Source organism: Ursus maritimus, unplaced genomic scaffold (genome assembly GCF_017311325.1).
Source record: "Ursus maritimus isolate PB19 unplaced genomic scaffold, ASM1731132v1 scaffold_17, whole genome shotgun sequence".
Lineage (NCBI taxonomy): Eukaryota > Metazoa > Chordata > Mammalia > Carnivora > Ursidae > Ursus > Ursus maritimus.
This window is the reverse complement of record NW_024424119.1, coordinates 22,253,115-22,278,913: the sequence shown is the minus strand read 5'-3', so window position 1 is coordinate 22,278,913 and position 25,799 is coordinate 22,253,115. Positions and strand designations below refer to the sequence as shown.

The 25,799-nt window shown below is 38.9% G+C and overlaps 1 pseudogene; it reads right to left on the bottom strand.

The window, feature by feature from the left end:
- Positions 1 to 497: 497 nt before the first annotated feature.
- Positions 498 to 4,035, bottom strand: LOC103667104 (annotated as a pseudogene).
- Positions 4,036 to 25,799: the final 21,764 nt, after the last annotated feature.

The following is a 25,799-nucleotide window of genomic DNA, read 5'->3' as shown; positions in this document are numbered from 1 at the left end:
AGTGAGCAGAGAAACAAGAAAATTTTCAAGGGGAACTTTTTCTATAGCTCATGAAAAAAAAAAAAAAAAGAAGAGAAAAACCCCGATGGACTTTTTTTCTGTCTCCCAGGAGACCTGATGTATTCAAGGTTCCGAACCCTCCTGTTCTCCAGTTCCACTGTTATCTGGATCGTGCCACATAAGTGTCAGTACTTGCTTCTTCGGACCCTCCTCACTCAGTTCACTTAGTCCTCCATCCTGCCTCCACTTTGCTAACAGTCGATATTAACCGTTATTTATTTTTTTTCAAATGACTTAGATGCAATCATTGGAAGCAAACTAAGTGGAAAGCTTGCAGTGAAGAATTACATGTCCGCGCCCTTTGCAGACTGAGCTGGGACAGAAAGGGGCTGGGGCTGTCCCTCAACCTGATCCCTTCCAAACAAAGACATCCCCAGTGTCCCTGGCGGTCCGGCTCCGGGAAGAGGGACCTGCTGCTGGCTCTGTGTTGAGTTTGCCTTGCCCGCCACTCACTCCTGGTCAGCATCAGATGCCCTGCCTCTCGGGCTCTGGTCATCACCCTCCTTTTTGCGGCCTGAGATGATGTCATCAGTCCACAGTAGCAGAACAGCTGTCTCCATTGCTGTCTTGTAGGTTTGCAGCTTTACAGCCAGTGGCCCCAGTTGCCCAGGGCTTCCAGTGCCCCCGGGTACCCGGCTCGCCACGTATGCCGCAGGTCTCACCATTCTCCTAGGTGTGCTTGGCCCGAAGGCAGGGAAGTAGACGGATGGTGCCGGCCCCACAGTTCTGGATCAGGGTTCGAGGGATGACCTGTGAGGCCGGGGCAACAGCCCTGTCTGGCCATTGCTCCATACCGTCACGGCCGTGGATTTTTCTCTCAAGGCACGGGCCACGGCCGTTGCAGAGGCTCCAGCCCGGAAGTGAGCTGGGGTCCCGCCGGTCACTGTGGCGCACTTGCCTGGCATCCCGGGGCCACGTTCCGCCTCTGAGAATCTCTTTGCTGGCCCCGCGGAGGGGCGCGGTGGGGGGCTCGGGTCTTTGCTCTCGGCGATGCGTGTGAAGTACTCCTCCCCGCTCTTCTTCATTTCCAGCGTGCCTGCTTCTGCCCGCACGTCTTCCCTCGGCTCTGGCCGGCTGACTGTGGGCCCCGCAGGCTCTAGCAGTGCACTTGAGACACTTCGGCATCTCTGATTGAATGTGTGAATTCCTGATTTTTCTCAGCCTAATATTTATAGACAATTGAGGAGTTAAATACACGTATGGAAAAAATGTTATTTTTAAATTACTTTGACCGTATTCACACTTAGAGGTTCAACGTATTTTCATTCTTCAGTTGTGGTTTAGTTAATGTGATGTTCAGACCTATGTCTACAATAATTTTCGTTGTGGGTCGGGAGGGAGAGAGTAGAAGTGAACAGGAGGAGCTCCCTTGATAAGGAGTCTAGCGTATGAAACAGAACTGTAAATGGTTATGTAATAATTCTAAGGGTAGAATTCAATGATTTCTGTCCCAAAGTCAACTAAATACAAGTATCCCTTAATCTTTGGACCTTCACAATAAGGACTTACAAAATCGTTCCATTACCAGAATTAAAAAAAAAAAAATCCCCTGTAACAAATCCACAAGCCAAGCTGGAAGAAACAATTAAGTTATTTTTCAGTCTTGGTAAGAGAGCATAGAATACACCCCAGTCTACCTCGGCTTCTTTTCCTATAGAACTGTGTCCTGTTTGTGTGGTATTTACGTATATTTGCATGCTTGCTTTCCTCTTCCCTTCATTGTTAAGTGAAACTGTCTTCCAAGCAAGTCGGCTTAGGAAGAAAATAAGAGACTTTTAAAGGCCTAACCCTCTCACACACATATTAGAAGAAAAAAAAAAGTAAGTCAAAGAAATGCGCTGAGAGAAGTGAATGCATGCAGCTCCTTAGTCCGGTCATATAGACCTTCCCATAAACGTGAGGCAGAAAAGCACGGAATTCACTAAGAAGTCTAGGTTTAGTGAAAAGGTCAGTGAAAGTAATAGAGAATGGATCTCCTCACAAGCACGTGACTCTACTAAGGGATTTGATAGTTTTTGTGAGACCATGACTGTGCAAGATTTACAAGTTATCTCATCTTACCCAGATTAAGTGACGCACTGGAGCACTTGAGCGCGATCCTGGTATAAGCAGCCACCCAGCACTAAAAGTGTGATTGCAGGGGCTGCCTCATGTCATTGGGAGCTGCCTAATCACAAGCGGTGGGTTCCCATGCTGAGATGTTTCACCCCAGTGTTCCTTCTGCAGTTTTAAACGGTGGGGTCTCCTGTGTCGTCCAGAGCCCCAGGGAGTGTTGGTGACATCGGCTAGTCTGACTAATAATGATGCCTGGACTTAGATGTAGCCCACAGTGAGTGCGGTGGAAATGCTGGGACTTCCTTGGTAGACCACAGAAGAAGGAATCTGAAGGTTCTGGGAAAAAGGAACATCGAAACCCTTATCTGCTTGTTGAGCCATTCCCTCATTATGCCCCAACCAGGGGGGGCCCAAAGGATACGCCCTTTACCAAGCAGAAGGATAAGTGTCCGGGAGTAACATCATCATCCTTCCATTTCTCCTGGTCCGTGGGTTGCCTTTTCACTCTGTAGATTGTTTGCTTTGCTGTGGAGAAGTTTTATCGTTTGGTACCAACCCACTTGTCTATTTTTGCTTTTGTTGCCTTTGCTTTTGGTGTCATAGTCCAGAAATGACTGCCTAGACCAATGTCGTAAATCTTTTCCCCCTATGTTTTCAATAAAGTTTTACAGTTTCAGGTCTTATATTTAAGTCTTTAATCCATTTTAAGTAGATTTTTTTTTTTTTTTTGGCGTAACGGTGTAAAATAGAGGTCCAGTTTCATTCTTTTGCCTCTATAAATCTATTTTTCCTAACACCGTTTGTTGAAAAGGTTGTCCTTTCCCCCTTGTGTCTCCATGGCACTTTGTGAAAGATGAGTGGACCGTGTATGCGTTGTTCTACCCTGGTTTCTGGGCTTTCTGCTCTGTTCTGCTCTAGAGATCTAATTTAGGCCAGTACCATACTGTTTTGCTTACTGTAGATAAACTCATTTTTATCTGTGTTTCCCTGCATATAATCTGGCTTTTCTCTCTGACTACCTTTAAGGTTTTCTCTTTATTGTAGGTATTAAGAAATTTATGTATCATGTGCCTTTGTGTAGTTTTTTTGTTTCTTTTGCTTTTGCTTTTTTTTTTTTAGCTTGTATCTGTAGGTTTATAGTTTTCATTAAGTTTGTAAAACTTTGACATTTTAAGTTTTTTTTTTTTTTTTAATTCTCCCTTTTTCTTCTTGGAACTATGATTGTACACATATTAGGGTGCTTGAAGCTTTGCCATAACATAACTCTGTGCATTTTCTCCACTCTTTCTCCGTTTTACATTTTAGATTCTTTTGTTATTTAATTTCACCAACCCTTCTTCTACAGTGTCTAATATGCCATGAAACCCATCCAGTGTATATTTTTATCTCAGATATTACTTTTCATCTCTTAAAGTTTGAGTTGTGTTTTTGTTATATCTTCTAGGTTTCTAACAGTCTCATTTTTTCCTTCACCTTGAAAAATAGCCTTGTCTAATAATTCTCTCATCTGTGTCGTTTTTGTAACTGTTTCAATTAATTATCTCCCCCCTTTATTGGTTGTATTTTCCTGCTGCTTGGCATGCTTATTAATTTCTTATTAAAATACAAATGTCACACATTTTAATTTTTTGGCGTTACACACACACACACACACACACAGTCCTCTCTCTGTGCTGTATCCTCCTCTCTAGGTCTTTGGAATTGTATATTCTAGCCATGTTGGCCTCCCCGAGTTCCTAACTCCATCTCCCTCCCTCACAGCAACTGCTGGGCCCCTCTGGGCTTCCTTTCCCTGCACCCACTGCACGCGGCGTGGCCTGGCAACTCGCTCCATTCACGAGCGATGGCAGCCACAGGGCTGATTTTGTTTGCTTCCCCTTTCTCAGATGTCACTGTCCTTTGCTGCTTGACGTCCAGCATCTGTAATATTGATTGCATCCATTTTGTCTACTTTATTTCATGTTTTGATGGAATAGGGTAACTCCAAATCCTGTTAGCTACTTGGTCAAAGGTACAATTACACCTTTTAGGGTTTTGATTGTATGGAGTGACAACGAAATGACGAATGAACCGTAGGGTAAGTGACAATTATTTTTCACAGGGAAATGACATGTTATTTAATGAAATATATTTTATAAGATTATTTATAAGTAAAACACCAAACATGTCCTCCACGTCCAGTGTGTCAGGGAAGTAAAATAAATCCAACCAAGACCTCTCACTCTCACACTTAAATATAGAGGACTGCTCTTTATACTTAGATTTGAGAGACACAAATCATAGGTGACTCTGACAGCCCCCTTTTCTCTCCATCCACTTCGTCGCCCCTCAGTGAGCTAGAGGCGTCTGTGTACTTGTTTAAAACATGGACAAGCAGGTTGCACTGAAGTAATTGTAGCAGCTGTACATTCCTTAATGTGCTTTCTCTCTCATTAAGCTCTGCATAGAGCTGAACTTTTATTTATAAATCCTCATTGTTTGCTTATTGTTTTCTGAGATTCAAAGGTTTTAAATTATGACTGATAAGAACATCTGGTCTCTCTGGACCAGGAAATCAATTGTTTAATCCCGAAGGCATTGTATAGGGTTTTGTTTGGTTTTGTTTTGTTTTAAATCACCATGGACATATGGGAAATCAAGTAAAGGCAAAAGCATTATGTCGTACTGAGTGTCTGTGTTCTATTTTATTCAAGCTCCATGGCTAACTACTACTCCTGACAGGGCATCCTTCTTGGTATAACTTAATATTCTCTCCCCATCAAATTGTAAATTTAAAAATATTCCCCTGATCTTCAAAAAGTAGTATTGGGGAAACCTAATTCTTAATATCCTTTCTGTCGATTGAGAAAATATATTTAAAAATTAAGTTTTCACTAAAACAAACTTCCACCAATCTAGATACCTACATCTTTTCTACCTTTCACCCTTATCCCAATTTGTTAGGCCTGTTCATTCATAGGAAAAAAAAAAACCTCTCCGAACAAGATTTCCTCCTGGAAATCTTCTAATGACCTTATTATTAATTCAATATACTGATCATATAGAACCACCCTAAACCCATTCCCTCTCATAATTAAATAAACAGATTTAAAAAAATATTTTAGTGTTGGTCCCTATATCAGAATATCACGGGCTGGGGGGTTTAAACGACAAACATTATCTGCTAGTGCTGGAGGCTGGAAGTCCAAGGTCAGGGTGTCAGCATATTCAGTGTCTGGCGAAGGCCCTCTTTGGTCTGCAGATGGCCACCTTCTTGGCGTATCATCGCATAGCAGAGAGGAAGATCATCTCTCTCTCTGTTTTTTAAAGATTTATTTATTTATTTTAGAGAGAGAGAGAAAGCTCGCTGGGGAGCAGGGGCAGATGGAGAGAGAATCTCAAGCAGACTCCACACTGAGTGTGGAGCCTGATGCAGGGCTCGATCGCACAACCTGAGGTCACCACTCAGGATCTCCAAACCAAGAGTCAGACACTTAAATGACTCTGCCTCCCAGGCACCTCATTTCTCTCACATCTCTTATGTGGACACTAATATCCACCTTCATGACCTAGTTACCACCCAAAGGACCCATCTTCATATACTGTCACAGTGGGGGTTAGAGCTTCAACATACGCAGTTGGTGGCAGGACACAAACGGTCAGTCCACAGCATAAGACAACTGTTTTCATATGGAGAAAACCAGCCATTCCACTTTCTTCCTCCTGTCACACTGAACTTGTTTCACGGAGCTGGAAAGATTAAAAGAGTAGGATGGCCATGATGTGCCAGGCAGTGCAAAGTGTGGAGTGGCTGAGTACTTCTGGGACTTTCTGTAGCGCACTTTGATTCTCAACTCTTTCATGTTCGTTGGAATTTCTAACAGGTAGAAGACATTTTCTAGAAAATTCCTTTCTCTTTTAGAAAATACCTTTTTGAAAATGTAGAACTATTGATTAAATTAACAAGCTTGCTAAACTCTGTTGAGTTAATTCATACTTGGTAAAATGTCACAATAGTCATAAAAGTCAAAACTTTTTTTTTTCCTCCCGGGAAATAGGTAGTGTGGTTTTACTAGAAATACTTAAAAAAAAAAAAATTAAAGTTCTGGGGCCTGGATTCTGGTCCCAGTACTGAGTCTAATATTATGACCTTTTTTTTTTTTTTAAAGAGTTTATTTGTTTGAGAGAGAGAGTCTGAAAGAGCATGAGCAAGGGGTAGGAGCAGAGGCAGAGGGAGAATCAGACTCTCCCCACTGAGCAGAGAGCCCAAGTTGGGACTCTATCCCAGGACCCTGGAATCATGACCTGAGCCGAAGGCAGACGCTTAACCGACTGAGCCACCCAGGTGCCCCAACTAGCATTATGATCTTAGGCAATTATTTAATCACCCTGTAACTCACTCCCCTCTTTAGTAAAATACAGGGATAACACTACATTATCTATAAGGCCCTTTTAGAACCTAAGTTCCAGATGCATAGTTTACTTATTTGGTTAAAGAGGAGGGAAAGGAAATTATATTGTATTCGGCATATGAGAGAGAGATCCATTATGAGATAGGAGATGAGGTGTGGAAGGCTATTTGAATCCACCACCTGAGGACCAAATTAACAATGCTAAACTATTCACTGGTGGTCTTCGTGAGCCCTATGAATTATTTAACATTTAAGATGTAGCATATATGATGAATTGGTCAGAAATTTTTCTGGAGGTATTTGCCTTTTCTGGGTTGATTCTGGCAGCCTCATTGGCTTTGCTAAGTGGTGGATTTATTTATATGGGTATAAAGTCTTTGCTCAAAACTCAGGGATTTTAAATCCTTAATTCATGAGAAATTGGTGAGAGTTTTGCAGGCATCTTTAACTACAGAGAATGAATTTTTAATTAAAGGGAATGATGGAAACATAATGAAGTAATTACTTGCTCATTGCAGGTTTATAATTCATATGTCACCAGCCACCATCCTCTTTCTGAGATGACTGCTTTGGTATGTATTTATACATGTATTTATTTATTACGGAAGGGACATAAGGCAGCTAGCAGGGAATGCATAAAATATAGCAAGATATCACCAGTGAAGGGTGGATGAGAAATGAAAGAAAATGGGAAGTCTAGGAAGTAAGGCCAATAAATAAATAACTAGCACAGAGATCTGAAATTAAAAGTTTAGGTAAGCAAGCTTCATCCCATTCACGGGTTCAAATGAAATCCTGGTACATCTCACAGACTCTAGTGTCCGTCAGATACAAATAATCATTGTTCAGGACAAGGACACTAATTTCTGATTCTTAGACAAGGAGGAAGAGCAGGGTACTAGAAAATCAGAATACTTTGCTTCAAATCATAGATTTGCCCACATACTAGCCATGTGACGTTGGGAAAGTTATTTTACTGCTCTGTGCCTAATAGCTTCATCCACTAAATGGGAATTAAAATAATATCCATCTCAGAGTGTTTTTTTTTTTTTAAGATTTTATTTATTTATTTGACTGAGAGAAAAAGAGCATGAACGGGTGTTGTCATTCATGAGTGAGTGTTGTTTTGATTAAATGAAATAAGGCACGCAGAGTTAGCGTAGTCTCTGAGATTTAATGGATTCAACATAGATAAGATTTAGCTATTTTCACTTTTTTTTTTTTAGAGAAGATGTAAATTGATCTAGTAATCCCTACTTAAAAAACAAAACAAAACACTGCAATGTTAGGAGTCTACCAACATCCAGGCTACTGTCAGAGACACTTGATAAACACCTCGTCTGCACTTGTTTCCAGAATACTGTAAGCACTAAGAGTGAGAGCCCTTTAGCCACAGCCCTCTGAAGAGACAAAATTTACCCTCATCTGTCTCCACGATAAATCCTTGCAACCTACAGCACAGGAATCAAAAATAACCAAATGATGACCCAGCTCCACACGATTTGACGTATACACTTCTTTCATTGACAAGTTAGCATTATATATAAAATAAGATCCAGTATAACAAACTGTATGTGATGCGTGACATCAGTTTAAATCTGTCCACCCCCTCCTCTTCTTTCTTCTTCCTTTCTTGTCATAGAACTCTTGCTTTATAAAGTTGGAAAGATCAGTGCATCACTAATCAGCTAGGAAATAGGTCATGGGTACTTCAGAAGGGGGCAGTGTAGGAACTCAAGTTTTTTTTTTTTCTTTTTTAAGATTTTATTTATTTATTTGATAGAAAGAGAGGGCAAGAGCAAGAGGAAGGGGGGGAGGGGGGTGCGAGAAGGAGAAGCAGACTCCCAGGACCTGACCTGAAGGCAGACTCTTAACTGACTGAGCCATCCAGGCTCCCAGGAACTCAAGTCTTTCTAAGATTATGTGGTTGATTCCTCTTAGCCTGTTCCAGGTTAAGAGGAGGAAACAGAAGATAATATGGTTCTAAAGAAAGAAAAAATGGTGTCAGGAGACCTGGATACTTGTTTTACCTTTTCTAGTCATTTGCTCTATAAACTTGGTCTATCTTCCAGGCCCCTCGGGTTTTTGTTTATTTTGTTTCATATACCAGGAATGAAATCTGCTCCCTTCTCTTAGAAATGATAAAATGGATTTGAACTCTTATCTGTATGTTACATACTGGGAAAGAAGGATATAAAGAGAGGTTATAAGCTATAAGATATTACAACTTTGGTTCCATGCAAAGGTTCTATTCCCAGCTCCTGCTCAATGAGCTGTGTGAACATGGATGAATCCCTTAAACTCTCCAAGCTCTTTTTCCTCCGTGTGTGTGTGTGTGTGTGTGTGTGTGTGTTGTACAAAATCTATAAATAACTAGTTATCCATATGTATGTGAATACATACTTCTTCAGACTGCCCTCTTCAGAATTTTGAGTAAGCTGTTGGGGCTCAAGTTTTACTTCATAACGGACTGCACAATCAATCATGGTAACACATTGTATGGTTCTTTAGATGAGGAAGATGACAAATAGTTTCCGAGGACCCTCACCTACCGTTGAATTTCTACCTATTTGAAACAGTGGTTGGGCTCCTCTAAACGTTGAACTCCTACTGAACTGACTTGGTGAGTCTGTCCGTGTGAGCAAAGAGATGGGAACAAAATGACTCAAACTGCGAGCGTTTGGTTACTTGTAACTTACGAACGTTAACCAAGTCCAAGTCAGGCCGTGCTCTTTACAACCAGCCATGGAGTTTTTCTAAAGATTTTATTTATTTATTTGAGACAGAGAGAGTGAGAGAGCACCTGTGAGCAGGGGAGGAGCAGAGAGAAAGAGAGACAATATTCATCAGACTCCATGCTGAGTGCAGAGCCCAACGTGGGTCTCAATCCCAGGACCCCAAGATCATGACCTGAGCCGAAAACCAAGAGTCAGACACTTAACCAACTGAGCTACCGTGACCCCAAAACCAGCCATGTTTAACTGAACCTATGCAAATAATATCTAAAACACACCGCGTGTTTACCATAGTGGCAGGTTCTTTTCTAAGGGCTCATTTAATACTCATAATGATCCTGTAAGGAGACACTGTCATTAACTGTGTTACACTTTTAAGGAAACGGAGACAGAGTTTAACTAAGTTGCCCCAAATCACATGGTTAGTACAAGCTCTCTGAATCTAGAACCTGACCAGTTTTTTTTTAAGCTATAGGGAATAAAGTTTATTTTGGCAGGAGTCTGATTGATTTTTAATTAGTATGATACATTCCCAGGACTCTTAAAGAATATGTTTAAATAGGTAAGACATTTGCATATTTCAAAGAGAGAAAAGATCAAGATAATTTAAGAAACAATTTGCCCTCACTCTCATCTTCTAGCCACCCATGTCACCTTGCTGATGCTAATATTTTTACTTTCTCATGTATACTTTATATATATGGCAATTATTCCCTGTTTATCTTTTTTTTTTATTGAAGTTTAGTGGACACACAATATTAGATTAGTTTCAGGTGTAGAACAGTGATTTGAAAAGTCTATCCTTTCTTTTTATACTGAAAACAGAAACAGAAAATATAAACTGGTCTGCATTTTGTTTTTATTCTTGAGGGGTATGTGTGTGTGTGTTCATAACAATATATCATGGGATTGTTCATAGCCATGCATAAAGATATTTTGCTTTCTCTCTCAGATGAGCATAATTGAACAAGTCTCTTGTTTCTAAGCATTAGGTTGAATTGAATTTATTGTTTTTGTACCTTACATGGAATAACCTTGTGCACGGGTCATTTGTCATTTGATTTTTCAGTGTAGTTTTTGGTAACAGCTTTTGGAAAAATAATGGACATACCCTAAATTGAACACATTTAAAGTGTGCAGCATGATAGGTTGTGACATATGTACATGACCATGAAACCATCCCCATGATGAAAACAATGAACATATCCATCATTCTCAAAGATTTCCTCGTGCCTCTTTGTAATCCTTCTCTCTCTCTCCCCCCTCCCCAACTTCCTCCGCCCCCGAACCCCCGCTATAGCCAATGATCTGCTTTCTGTCACTAGGGATTGTTTTTGTTTGTTTTTGTTTGTGTGTTTGTTTTTTAAGTAGGTTCCATGCCCAGCATGGAGCCCAATACAGGGTTTGAACTTAGTGCTGTGAGATCAAGACCTGAGCAAAGATCAAGAGTCAGACCCTCAACTGACTGAACCACCCACACGCCCCACTAGGGATAGTTTTTCATTTCCCACAATTCTGTGTAAATGGAATCACAGAGTTTGCATTTTTTGGTTTATGCCAATTTCTTTACTCAGCATCATTATTTTGAGATTCATTCAATCTGTTGCATTTATTGACAATAGTTCATTGCTTTTTCCATTTCATTGATATTTTCTACTTCATTATTTGTCTTAATTTTTAGTGTTTTTTTTTCTCATATTTACTTTGGGTTTAATTTTCTCATGGTTTCCTAATTTTGTGAGGTAGAAACTGAGACTATTAACTTGAGAAATTTCTTCTTTTTTAATTAAGGGGTTCAGTGTTATAAATTTACTCTTTTTTTAATGTTTTTTTTTTTTTTATTATGTTAGTCACCATACAGTACATCCCCGGTTTCCGATGTAAGGCTCGATGATTCATTAGTTGCGTATAACACCCAGTGCACCATGCAATACGTGCCCTCCTTACTGCCCATCACCGGCCTATCCCCTTCCCCCACCCCCCTCCCCTCTGAAGTCCTCAGTTTGTTTCTCAGAGTCCATAGTCTCTCATGCTTCATTCCCCCTTCTGATTACCCCCCCTTTTTTTTATCCCTTTCTTCCCCTACTGATCTTCCTAATTCTTATGTTCCATAGATGAGAGAAACCATATGATAATTGTCTTTCTCTGCTTGACTTATTTCACTTAGCATTATCTCCTCCAGTGCCGTCCATGTTGCAGCAAATGTTGAGAAATCGTTCTTTTTGATAGCTGAGTAATATTCCATTGTATATATGGACCACAACTTCTTATTTATTTGACAGAGACACACACACAGCAAGAGAGGAACCCACAAGCAGGGGGAGTGGGAGAGGGAGAAGCAGGCTTCCTGCCAAGCAGGGAACCCGATGCGGGGCTCGATCCCAGGACCATGGGATCATGACCCTCACTCAACCGGCAGAGCACTAACGACTGAGCCACCCAGGCACCAGGACCACAACTTCTTAATCCAGGCATCTGTTGAAGGGCATCTTGGCTCCTTCCACAATTTAGCTATTGTGGACAAAGCTGCTATGAACATTGGGGTGCATATGGCCCTTCTCTTCACCACATCTGTATCTTTGAGGTAAAAACCCAGTAGTCCAATGGCTGGGTCATAGGGTAGCTCAATTTTTAACTTTTTAAGGGACCTCCACACTGTTTTCCAGAGTGGTTGTACCAACTTTCATTCCCACCAACAGTGTAAGAGGGATCCCCTTTCTCCACATCCTCTCCAGCAATTGTTGTTTCTGGCCTTGTCAATTTTTGCCATTCTAACTGGCGTAAGGTGGTATCTTAGTGTGGTTTTTTGATTTGAATTTCCCTGATGGCTAATGATTTTGAACATTTTTTCATGTTCTGTTAGCCATTTGTATGCAAACATTCAAAGAAGAAATAGTACCTATTCTCCTAAAGCTATTTCAAAAAATAGACACAGAAGGAAAGCTACCAAACTCATTTTGTGAGGCCAATATTACCTTGATCCCCAAACCAGGCAAAGACCTCATCAAAAAGGAGAATTACAGACCGATTTCCCTAATGAATATGGATGCCAGAATTCTCAACAAGATCCTGACTAATAGAATCCAACAGTACATTAAAAGGATTATCCATCATGACCAAGTGGGATTCATCCCTGGGATGCAAGGGTGGTTCAACATTCGCAAATCGATCGGTGTCTTAGATTTTATCCAGAGAGAAAAATTCAAAAATCATATGATTCTCTCAATAGATGCAGAAAAAGCATTTGACAAAATATAAATTTACTCTTAAATACTGCTTAGTGGCATCTTATAACATTTGATATTTAAAAATTTTTATTCAGTTCAAAATTATTTTTTAAAATATTTTTTGATTTACTCTTGACCCATGGTTTATTTGTAAATACGTTATTTAGTTTCAAAATATTGGGGGATTTTCCTGAGACACTTTCATTATTATTGATTTCTAACTTAATTTTTCTGTGGTTAGAGAATATGCTATATACGGCTCGTGTCTCTTAAACATTTGTTGAGATTTGTTTTATGGTCCGGGATATAGTCTGTCTTGTTCCATGTTTCTTGTGCACCTAGAAGTAATGTATGTTCTGCTGTTTGGGATGAACGTTATATGAATACCAATTGGATCAAGTTGACTAATTGTATAGCTTACATTTTCTATATTTTTACTGACAGTGTGTCTATTTTTTCTGTCGATTATTGAGAGAGGATTATTGAAATCTCCAGCTATAATTGTAAATGTGCTAATTTCCCTCGGAGTTCTATTGTGTATTTTAAAGCTCTTTATTGAGTGCAGAAACATTTAGGATTGTTATGCCCTCTTGATAAAATGATCCGTTTAGATTATGAAATTACCTTTAAAAAATCTTATTAATATTCATTGCTCTGAAATACTTTTTCTGACATTAATGTGTTCATTCCAGCTTTCATGGGTTAGTGTGAGCATGGTATATATTTTTTTCATTCTTCAACTCTTTAACTTATTTGTAGCTTGCATTTAAAATTCTTTTCATGTAGGCAGCATATATTTGCATCTTACTTTACAATCAATCTGACAACCTCTGCTTTTTACCTGTGGCATTTAGTCCATTTAAATGTAATGTGATTATTGATATGACCTGCTTTCCATCCATTCTATAGCTCTTTTTATTTACCCCATCTCTTCTTATATTTATTTTCATATTTATGCCTTGTTGCATATTGAGTATTTTTTATAACTTTTATCTCCTTTATCAACTTATTAGCTATAAATCTTTATTCTTTAAGCGACTGCTTTAAGGTTTATGTTTATATATCTGTGTCTACTTTCAGATGATATTATGCCACTTGATATATAGTAAAAGAAACTTGTACCAGTGAACTTCCATTTCTCTCCACCTGATCTTTGTACTATTTTTACATACATTTTACTTTTATATAGGTTAAAAAGTCACATTACATTGTTACTGTTTTTGTTTAAACAGTCAATTATATTTTAAGTAAATTTTAAAGATGAGAATACTTTACAAACATTTTTTTAGAGGCAGAAGGGGAGAGGGCGGGGGAGAGAAAGAGAATTCCAAGCAGGCTCCATGCCCAATGAAGAGCCCTGTGTGGGTCTCAATCCCATGACCCTGAGATCATGACCTGAGCTGAAATCAAGAGTCAGATGCTTAACCCACTGAGTCACCCAGGCGCCCCAAGATGAGAAAAATTTTATATACTTATGCATGTAGTTGGCCTTTGATGCTCTTCATTTCTTGTATAGATCTATATTTATGTTAGTAACCACTTTCCTTCAGTCTGAAGCACTTCTTTTAACATTTCTATTATGAGAGTGTGCTGCTGAAGAATTCTTTCAGCTTTTATACATTCGAAGAAGCATTTCACCTTGGTTTTTGACAGATATTTTTGCTGATTAAAGAACTCTAAGTTAAATTCTTGTTTTCCTTTCAGAACATTAAGGGGCATTTGAGGAAAATTGCCAAGGCCAAGAAAGAATCATTATTCGAAAAGATTAGAGGACACAATTTCTGGTACTCACATAGCACCAGAAATAGCATGTTTCCATCAGTCAGTCTGGAAAACCTTATATTCAAAGGGTGTTTGATAATATGTACCCAGAATTTGTGTGACCAATGGGGAATAATTAGCTTTAGTCTGAGCATTGCTCTGGTCCTGTCTAACAAATTTTTTTTGAAAGACCCCAAAGGATCAAACTATTTCCAAGATATTTAACCACATCCCAGAAAAAGCTCAAGGATATTTATAAGAATGCAAAAATATCTAGTACCCAACAGGGCAAAATTCACTAAATTAAGTATCTAATCCAAAATTACCAGACATACAAATAAGTGTGAAAGTACAGCCCATATGATAATAAAAAATCAGTGAATGGAAACTGACCCAGAACTGACACAGATGTTAGAAATAACAGGAAAGGTCATGAAAACAGTTATTATAACACTTCAGTGTGTTTAGCAATGAAAAAGCTCAGGAGATATAGAAAAGACCTAAACTGAACTTCTGGAGATGAAAAATGCAATGTATGAGAAACAAAATTATAAGATGGGATTCATGGGAGATTAAACATTTAAAAAGAAGAAGAAGAAAAAAAAAGAACCTAAAGACATAGCAGTAGAAGCAATCTAAAATGAATCTCAGAGAAAAAAAAATACAAAATACTCCCTCCAGTCCAAATAAGCAAATGATGACATCAATGAGATATGGGACAACTTCAAACAGCCCAAAAATACAAGTAATAGAAGTCCCAAAGGTGGGAGGTGGAGGTAGGGAAATAGAAAAAATATTTGGAGAAATTATCATCAAACACTTTCAAAATTTGATGGAACTACAAACCCACAGAACCAAGAAAATCAGTGAAACTCAAGCATACAAAACCTAAAATTACATCATGTTAAATCAAAATCAAATTGTTCAAAACCAGCGATGAGGAGAAAAAAAAATCTCATGAGCAGCCAGGGAAAAAGTGACATATTACTTACAGAGGAAGTAAGTACCTTCTTTTAAAGTACCTGCAAAGTTCCTGTGAGGAACCTACCAGAGGAAGATCTCTACGGCTTTCTAGAGTTCTCTGCTTGTGTAGCTTTGTCCTTGCTGAGGTGTTATCCCGAGACTTGGGGCCACCTGGATCTGTAGTTTCTCAGCTCCATCTGCTCAGTTCAGGTGTGTCAGCTGGGTCACGGTTTGGGAGCTCTCCAAAAGCAGTAAGCTGGGGCTGCCAAAGGGTTCACCTTGTTTGTTTCCAATTTGTGGCAAAACATGGTCCTTTTTTGTGTGATGTTTCGTGTCTTGAAAATCATTATTTCAGATATTGTATCCATTTTGGTTGTTTCAGGTGGGAGGGTAAATCTGGTTATATCATTCGGTTGTAAGCTAAAATTCTCACTGTAGTTTCAACCTTCAACTGCCTTATGAATAAGGTTAGGTCTCTTATATAAACTTAAAGACATAGCCATAGAAAATATTTAAAACAAAACACAGAGGGATAGGATGATTAAAAACCTTTTTAAGAATTACTTACAGGGGCACCTGGGTGGCTCAGTTGGTTAAGTGGTCAACTCTTGATTTCAGCTCAGGTCAAAATCTCAGGGTCTCAGAATTGAGCCCCCTGCTGGGCTCTGCACTGAGTGGCGAGTCTGCTGGATATTCTCTTTCCTCTCCCTCTGCCCTACCCCTGCTCATGTGTCCCCCCTCACTCTCTAGAATAAATAAATCTTTTTAAAAAAGAATTACTTATGTATTCGTTTGTATATGAATTTTCATGGTTTTTTTTTTGCTTTGCTTCTAGAGATTTAAGTGTTTTCCTTCTTGATTGGCAGGGTTTTTGTACATTAGGGAATTTGAAATTTTGTTAGTATGAGTTTTAGTGCCCTATGCTTTTCAAATCAGAGATCTTCAATTCACTCAGACAGTAATCCTTCCGTTACTTGGGCAGGAATTTCAGGTGTGACCAAGTTTACATTTATCCTTGACGCCTGACTCTTTCTACCTTTATGGAGATGCTATATGGACCCCTCCTTGCCCCTACTGTCACTCACTTTTGGTCACTCAGGTTCACCTTGATTCATTTTAATAAGTTTTATTACCTATAGGTAGAAAAGATGATATTTATTAGAAGAAGAAGTGGAAGCTCAAAAAAAGGCCCCGGACAACCTATAAAATCTGTATGTCTCCTCTCAGTAGCCTTCAAGTCGTGCGTGTCAATTATTTCTCTCAAAGAAAAGGAAATGTCACTAGAAATCCTGCTGTATAAAAGAAATGCATAATGGTGCCGTTTGGGAACCTGTTTATCTCACGTTATCATATATCTTGGGGATTCATATTTTAAATGTTGATTTTATCACTATTGAAAACTGATTGCTTAGCATACATATTAAGAAGAACCACAACTACTTGAAGATAACTATTGAAGATAACTATTGAAGATGATAACTATTGAAGATAACTATTGAAGATAACTCTTTGATGACCATTTGTTTCCACATTGTTTTCTAATATAGGTCCGCAGTCCCTTATCTTGCAATTCTGAAACCCAAAAAACACTTAAAATTGAAAATGTTTTCCTACTAATTTGGAATTCAAACCTAACCTTACCCGAATTCATTTGCTGTCAAAGCATGACTAGAACTTAGTTGAAGTTATTTATAGTCTATATTTATCCCACCAAGTGTGACTATTCAGAGGTTTTCCTGCAGAAATGTCAATGTTGTTTGGTCATGAAATGCTTCCTTGAATGCCTCTGATGGTGTTACATAATATATGTACCATATGTACTTCCCCAAATCAGAAAATTTTGAGCTATAAGTTATGAGTGTTCCCAAGGGTAGATCTGTAGAAATTTTTGCAGTAAATATCCTTAGATATATATTTGCTAATGCTGGCATATTGTTTATAGTTTATTCTTTATTCTAAGTGGACAGTTTTTATAACCTTACATTCTTGTATGAATTAACTTCATCCTTTTAACCAGTTTTCCGCTAGATTGAAAATTTAATTGAATATATGTGTCTGCAATTAATTGCAAATGGTTTTCTAACATAGTTAATGGTAGGATTTTTGCTTTGTGGTTGAACCTGCCCATCAAATTTTAAAATTTACATGGTCAAATTTATAAATTTTTCATGCTTCCTACATAGTTCCGTTATTGAAATATTCACCGTACTACAGGATTTTTATAATATTTTCATTTATTATCCATTATAGTTAGTTCCATTTTTTTCTGATTAATTTGGTAAGAATTTCTTGTAATTTGTGTGCCGTCCATACGGAAAATGTTTTCTGAATTTATTTTTCATATGTGTCTGCTTTCTTGCTACTATTTTTTAAATTCTACTTCCTTAACTTAATATGGTCAAGGTAGCCTTTTTCCTTTATTGATTAGAGGTTTTCCTGGAAAAAGGATGTTGATTGAAGGAGTAAATAGTCTTTTACCTTTCAGTGTTTTACAGAATTCCTGAGAAAGAGTAAGGGTCGGCAGAAAATGTGAAAAGAAATAATTACATGTAAATAAAAGTGAAAATTAATTTGAGGAAAATCAGGTATACAACCAGAGATTAGACTGTTGATTTATACACAAATATCTCATTTAGGTCACTATGATTAATGAGCATTTGACAAGCATAACACTTCCAGAAGTACCTTACCCAATTTGTAGTTGAATCATATAAAGAAAGTAATTTGCTAAAGATCTCACAGCTAACAATCCTAATATATTCCTTGTTACTTATATGGAGCATATTAGAGCTAGTGAAATTATTAATGAAATAAATAAATAAATCAGTACTTTATTATGACATTTCAACTATTAATGACATTTCCTGAGTGTGCAGGAAAACCTACTACTGAGCAAGTTCTCTAATCGGGTTCACATATTTCACAGTTACTTCAGTTTGGTGAATTTTGATACAAACAGGTTTTTGTTTTGTTTTGTTTTTTTGTTTTTTATTTTCTTAGAGAGAGTATGAACATGTGCAAGTGGGAGGGAGGGGCAAAGGAAGAGGGAGAGAGAATTCCAAGCAGGCTCCATGGCCAGCATGGAGCCCAATGTGGAGATCAATCCCACAACCCTGAGATCATGACCTGAGCTGAAATCAAGAGCTGGATGCTGAATGGACGCAGCCACCCACATGCTCTGATCCAAACAGGTTTAAATCGAGTCACCCAACATCCCCTTCTTACCATCTTCCAACCATCTACCACAAAGATGAGGTATTAAAATACTACCCTGCACCACAAAGACCCTGTTCATTGTTTCTTCTAGTCAGTTATCTGTCAAAGTTATTCCCTGTTTTGACTACAGTCCCCATAGATTTGTTTTGCTTGTTTTATGATCTTAACTAAATGAAATCATACTGTATGTACCCTTTTCTCAACATTATGGTTTTTGAGATTCATCCACATTGAACTCAGGCCACTTCAGGGTTTGGAGCCAGAACCAAGATCTGTGGATCTTGGAGATGTGATTGCCTCTCACCAGGGGCAAGGCAAGGCAAGAGAAGACGACCAAAAACTTGGGGTGGTCTGCACCATTTTCTCTGATCACTGACGTAGGCTCCTCAGGTAAGCTATTGCCTTAAAGATTGCTGAGCCCCTGGACGGGAGTCCAGAATGTGGCTGGAGCACAGGGAAGAGGGCAACTACTGAGAGAGGATTGGTGGTGACGAGTCTCTTATTTTTTATTATGTTTTAGCATGTGGATTTCCCATAGGCTGAATGGAAGTTGTGGAAAATGAAATATTATGAGTAATTTTGTCAACCCTTCCGTTGGGCAAAGGTGTTTTTTGTTTTTTAACAATAGGAACATCTAATTAGCCACCCTGAGTAAAGCCCGAGAAGGGATAACAGAGTCGTTTCTGAGGAACTGGAGTTCTCATTTAAATGGTGTGTTTGTTTGTTAGGTATTTTGTAATATAAAAGCACAGACTGGGTGGCTTAAACAACAGAAATTTATTTTCTCACAAGCCTGCAGGCGAGAAGTTCAGATTAAGGTGTCAGCAGGTTTGGCTTCTGCTGAGGCCTCTGTCGTTGGCTTGTAGAGGGCTGCCTTCTTGCTGTGTCCTCACATGGGTGCCCCTGGGTCTTTGTGTTGTCTGTGTCCTCATCTCTTCTTCCTCTAAGGACACCGGTCATATTAGATTGGACCAACTCATGTGACTTAACTACTTCTTTATATTTTTTTATATTTAAGTAGAGTTGATATAAAATGTTATATTCGTTATATTAGTTGATATATAGTTTTTATAAATGTTATATTAGTGTCAGGTGTACAAAATGAGTTTGGAGAATTCTGTGTTTGCACTGTGTCCACCACAGTAAGTGTGGGTGCCATCTATCATTGCAACATTTTTGCAATATTATTTACTATATTTCCTATGCTTTTCATCACCAGGACTATTATATAACTGGAAGTTTGTACCTTTTAATCCCCTTCCCCTATTTCACTCATTCCCCCAACTCCCTGTTTAAAGGCACTGTCTCCAAATACAGTCACATTCTGAGCTATTGAGGGTTATGACTTCAACGTGTGAATTTTAGGAGGACAATTCGGCCCATCACAGAGGAGAACCCCACAAGACTTTTTGAAGAGCCTACCCATGTACTCACATGAGAGACATTTGGAAGCATGCCACATAGAAGTGAGGGCCACAGAAGTGTTAGCAAGACAAGAAGTTACAACCAACAGAAATAGGAAACTGCCACATCACCAGAGGAGGCCGAAGTAGACCCTGCTGCTTCCTCTGCCCTTCTTCCCATCGCTGGGCTAGCGTGTGGAGAGGAAAGAAGAAAAAGACAGGTGTAAGTGCAAACAGGTTCTCCTCTCCTATCCCCTCTATCTTTCCTCTCTAAGCTGCTATACCTCTGTTCTAGCCTGTGTTGGGAGGAGAGGAGGGTAAGTGCTTAATGACATCGAATCTTTAAAATGATTAGTGTTCAGATTTTAGGAACCAGAATGGAAGTTTTAATGACAAAGAATCTGAATATTTATGGAAGTCAGCTGTATGTTTTTTAAAAAAAAGGGATGGCAAGATATACTGGGTCCCCATAACCCAGATCAGTGAAATTAGAATCTCTAGGGATGGCCTAGATGAAGTAATTTATGAAACTGACATCAGGAGTCTAATGTGCTGCTGGTATTGAGAGCCAGTGCTCTGGGCACTAGTCTCCTGCCCACTGGGGTCATTGTCCTCACTGAGTTCACCACTGCTTCCTCTTGACGTTTCTGGTGGCTCCAAGCTAATGCCACTCTGGCTCCCTTCTCATTTCCTAGCCTTAATTCATAAGCCAGAGAAAGGCTGTTCATACAGGAAGGGTCGGTAATAAAATGCCCGTTCACACGGAAGCTTTTACAACTGGTAGAAAATGTCTGGTTCTTTGGGTTTTTCAAGATCCATTCAATTTGTCCTGGGGACTTCTAGGTATAAGGAAACGCATATATTGGCATTTGTCTGTATCCTAATCGCGAACAAATCCTGCACCCCATCAATACCATGATACGTTAGTGGGTCAATTAATATTGAGCTAGTGCCGCAGGCTGGTTCTGGGAATTCTTATTGGTGCCAGTCCGATCTCCGGGTTCGCATCTCAAATTTTCAGGATCATTCCTGATTTATGATCTTTGCTTATTCTTCTTCTATACTTCTCTACCTTCAGTTCTTTGTAGGTATAAGACTGAGGCTCTTTGCTGCCTCAGAACCTCACATCTTCTACACAAACTTTATCCAATTCCACTCCTAGTATTTTATGTAGGATATTTAAGCCGATGTGGACCAGCAGCATCAACAAAAACTGAGAGTTGGTTAGAGATAAAGAATGAGTTCCCCTAGCCTTAGACCCACTGAATCAGAATCTCTGGGGAGGTGACTCAGAAACTGTGTTTTAACAAGGTCTTCAGAGAATTTTTATGCCCACCAGAATTTCAGAAGCACTTTTCTAGGCCTTATTATAATATTTCAAAGCAAACATTGAAATCACAGTGATTTCATAGAATAAAGGCTTATTTTGGGTGACATTATGGGTTGGGTGGCTCTCCTTGGGGGCTGTTGCCCAACCAAGTTCAGGGATCCTTTCGTCTCACGATGCTGTCAATCCGTGGTCTCCATGGTCACCGTAGATAGAGAAATGGACGATGAAGCAGGGTGTTAAGGTAAACCTGAAACATAGCCTATGTCACTTATGCCCACATGTCATTGGCTAGAACTTAGGCACGTGGCACCAATCTAACTTTGAAGGAGGCTGGGAAATGGGAGAAACACGTGGGTCTCACCAATACTAACCATCTTTGCTCCCCACTGACTGGCCTTTGCTTGGCTCACCCTACTTAACAGTCTCAGTAAATGTCTCACCTCCTCATACACATTTGATGCTGACGTCCATGTTTGCTCTGTGCTGTAACTGAGGAGACTTAAGATTTAATTCTGGGGGTGCCTGGGTGGCACAGCGGTTAAGCATCTGCCTTCGGCTCAGGGCATGATCCTGGCGTTATGGGATTGAGCCCCACATCAGGCTCCTCTGCTGGGAGCCTGCTTCTTCCTTTCCCACTCCCCCTGCTTGTGTTCCCTCTCTCACTGGCTGTCTCTATCTCTTTCAAATAAATAAATAAAATCTTTAAAAAAAAAGATTTAATTCTGAAGAAGATATTTAATGTCTTAATTTTGATATATTAATACATTTCCCTTTAACTGTGTTTAAAAATGTACACTCTCAACTTTCATTTTCTCACATGAAAAATCATTTGCCACCCTAATTTACATTTAAATAAATTTATTAGAGAATTTGTAGGTACTCTGATGACTTTGATGACACAAAGTCATGTTCTTAGTCTGATTTACTGAGGCTTTTTTTTTTTTTTTTTTGGTAAGGGCTTTTGCCATTTCTGGAGATATTTACTTTTTCTCTGAGATGATCTTTTGACTGCTTCCCAGAGACTTTTGAAGTTAGTTGTGGCTAGGAATGTGTTATCGTTTGCATTTGCCATGTTTCACCTTTTTGAGGTTATTTCGTTTCCTATCGGGCTTAGCAAGGCCTTCCCTACTTGAACATCATGGAAATGTCCTCTCTATTCCTCTACCACAGCCATGGTTGTAGAAAAAGAAAAATAGGGTAGGAATTCAGGAACTGCTGAGGGATATTTGGGATCTAATAAACCTGAGAAAAGAAGAATGTTCTTTAAAAAGAGCTAAAATGGCTGGTGTTATAAAAGGCCAAAAGACAAAGTGACAGCACCATTGACACAGGAGTCCTTCAATAAGCCAACCTACAATTTGTGAGCGGTTGGCAAAAGGGACACTTATGAGAAATAAGGCTCATTTCTGTCACTCAGGGCTCAGGGTGGTTATTTGATTCAGTCTCATTGCCAGAAAAATGGACTGTTCTTTTTTCTGGACTGTGCCTCCCAAAATGGTGTCCTATTAAATAGCTCCTTGGTGGTCAGAAAAAACACATACCTAAGAATTTTCTCTCTCTGCTACACCTTTTGTTTTAGAACTCACATTGAATTGGACAATGAGACTAAAAACTTTGTATCAGATTGCTTAATGCCACTGTCCTCTCACTGTGGTGCTTACTTAGAGAGCCGGCATCAGCTATACATAATCCTGTTTAGTAGCTTCTACATACTTCCACCTGAGATGTCTTTTTTGGCTGCCTCTGTAATCTCAGGATGATGCCACAACCACGTCCTTTGTCCTGCTCCATCTCCCTCTCCCATTCATCACCTGGTCCGTCTCAGTCTTCTTTCCCGGCTAAATGCTTTCTCCTTTTCCTCTGTCTGTACCCAAACTTCTTGCTGAACCTGATGGCACAACTAAGCTCCACGCAACCCTGAATAAATAGGACTCACTATAAAACTTGGTTTTTAAAAAAATTAATGATGTTGTCAGATAATCCACTAATTTCAAGTATTTTCATTTTGGTTTTTTTTTTTTTTAACTCCAAAAATCAGTAGCTTCATAGGCTCTTTGCCGGCTTATGAAAAAAGTTTTAATTAAATATGTCATTACAAAATTGGGTGTTATACCTCCACGTGTCAATTCAATGGATGTAGAAAAATTATGCTCCCTCTTCTTTTAAATCTACAGAGGAAATTTGATTTAGCCCTTTGCAGAAATTTATTATATATTTTTTATTCATAATGTTTATGATTTTTTTAATAAATGAAATGCCATTTATATTGCTCTGCTTTGTATTACCTAACAATATGTCTTGAAAATCTTTCTAACTCAAGGCACACAGGTCTACTTCATCTCTTTAAGGGCTGCCTGGGGTTTCAGTGTATGCTTATATCAATTTACTTACCTGGTCCAGAGCAGAGACGGATTTTCAGTTTGCCTGACCTCAAAGCTAATGCTTTTTTTCTCCTATAACATAATGCCTGGAAAATCAGTGTCCACTCACTAAATTTGACAAATGAAATTTCTAAGCCCAAATAAGTTGGGTAACTTGCCTGAAGTCATCACAGATTTAGTGGAAATGTCAGGACTGGTGCCAGATGCTTTTTTTCTCCTCTCTGAATTCCAATGCAGAGCTCTTTCATAACATCATTTTCTTCCAGAAGTAGTTGTGTATGAGGTATCTGTGAAACAGAGGGTCATCTGGTACCTTAAATGAAGTTAGGAAAAAAAAAGTGTCCGTAAGTGGTGGGTTGAATGTAAATCACAAGATTGCTGAGGGTAAGCCCACTTACTGTCAGAAAATGCGAAAAGCAAGAGAATTGTTTATGTAGTTTAGGGAAAATTGAAGGAGGAAAGCACTTAATTTGAAATTCACATGTGTATTTCCTATAAGAATTCTTTACAATTTGTCAGGTTGGTTTTAACTACTTTGCTATCTCAAAGTTCTATCAATGAGTGAGAAAGAGGGAAAGGAAGAGGGACAGGGAGGTGAAGAGGAGAGTCAAATTCTTTATAGTCTGATAAGCCAGGGTGGCAATTTAATCCCCAAACTCTGAATTCCTAGGGAATGTGTGCCCTCAGGGTAACACAGGCTTTAAATTTCATATTTCTCTGGCTTCAGCATCCTTTTGTTTTTATCTGTCCCATACATATTTTCTGTACTTTCTTGTGAGCCTAGCTATGGATTTAAAAATGGTTATTGTAATTTATCTAGTATCTTGGCGTTTGCATTGGGAGCCTTTTCAGAATATTTAGTTAGCCACGATGCTGGAAGTAGAAGTCCCTCTGGGTTTTTTGTTTTTTGTGGGGTTTTTTGGTAATTTTTATTCCAGTATATGAGTAGGAAAGTACATAAATCCTAAATACAACTTTATGAATTTCAAACTAAACAAAAAATGTAGCTAATATCAAACTGAGACACAGGACACTACGGACATATTAGAAGGCTGTCATTCCTCCTTTTAAACGTCATGCCTCTAACCACAATACTGACTTCTGACACTGTATGTCAGTTCTCTCTGAGAGTGGTAGACATGGGATCTTATAGAATGTACTTTCTATGTCAAACTTCTCAAACACCACTTTATGTTTGCGACACTTGTCCATACTATGTGTACGTGTAACGATTTATTCTTATTGCTGTGTTGGATTCCATCATAGTATGTATGGGAATTTATCCTTTTGATAGATACTTGGTTAATAGTCCTGATCATTCTCAGACATATTTTTTTGGTAAACGTACACATTTTATTCTATGTATCTATGAGTATAATTTCTGTGTCATTGATGTGCATATTTTTACTTTCTTTTAGGTTAGGTTGTCTGCATCGTATTGATTCGTGGTGTTCTTTATATTTTCTGGGTGTATGTTCTTTGCCAGATACAAACATCAAAGACATTATCTTTCTCTGTGGTTTGTCTTTTTATTCTCAATGCTGTCTTTTGATGAGTAAGAGTTCATTTTTTAAAAATATTTATTTATTTATTAGAGAGAATGCACGAGCAGAGGAGGGGGAGAGGGAAAGGGAGAGAGAGAATCCCCAAACAGCACCCCGCTGAGTGTGGAGCCTGATGCAGGGCTCAATCTCATGACCCGAGATCATGACCCGAGCTGAAATCGAGTCAGATGCATAACTGACTGAGCCACCCAGGTGCCCCAAGAATTCTTCATTTAAAAAATTTCCTTTATAATTAGTGGGTTTTGTTTTTGTTTTTGGTATCTCTTTAAGAAATATTTGCCAACTCCAAGGTCATGAAGACATTTTATATTCTAAAAATTTTATTTACCCTTCGCATTCTGATCTACAGTCTCTCTGGAATTGATTTTTTATGGTTTCATTTACTTCAACATGGCCAATCACCATTGTTCTGCCAAATTTCATCATTGTTCTGCCAAAACTGGTGCTTTTGTGAAGACCGTCAAATAACCCTTGGTCTGTTCATAGCATCCTGTTCATTAAAAATATTTTATAGATTTCCATGGAAACCACAAATTTCAAACTCCTCAGCGACCCTACAAAACATGTCACATTTGTACCCCACATTCCTTTTTAAGCATCATGACCTGTAACTCCGTGTTCCTCCACGATGAATTAGCTATGTCTGTTTCTAGTTGTGTATTTGTGGATTAGTCATGCTTTTCCCTCTGAGTTGCTCAGACTCTTCTGTTAC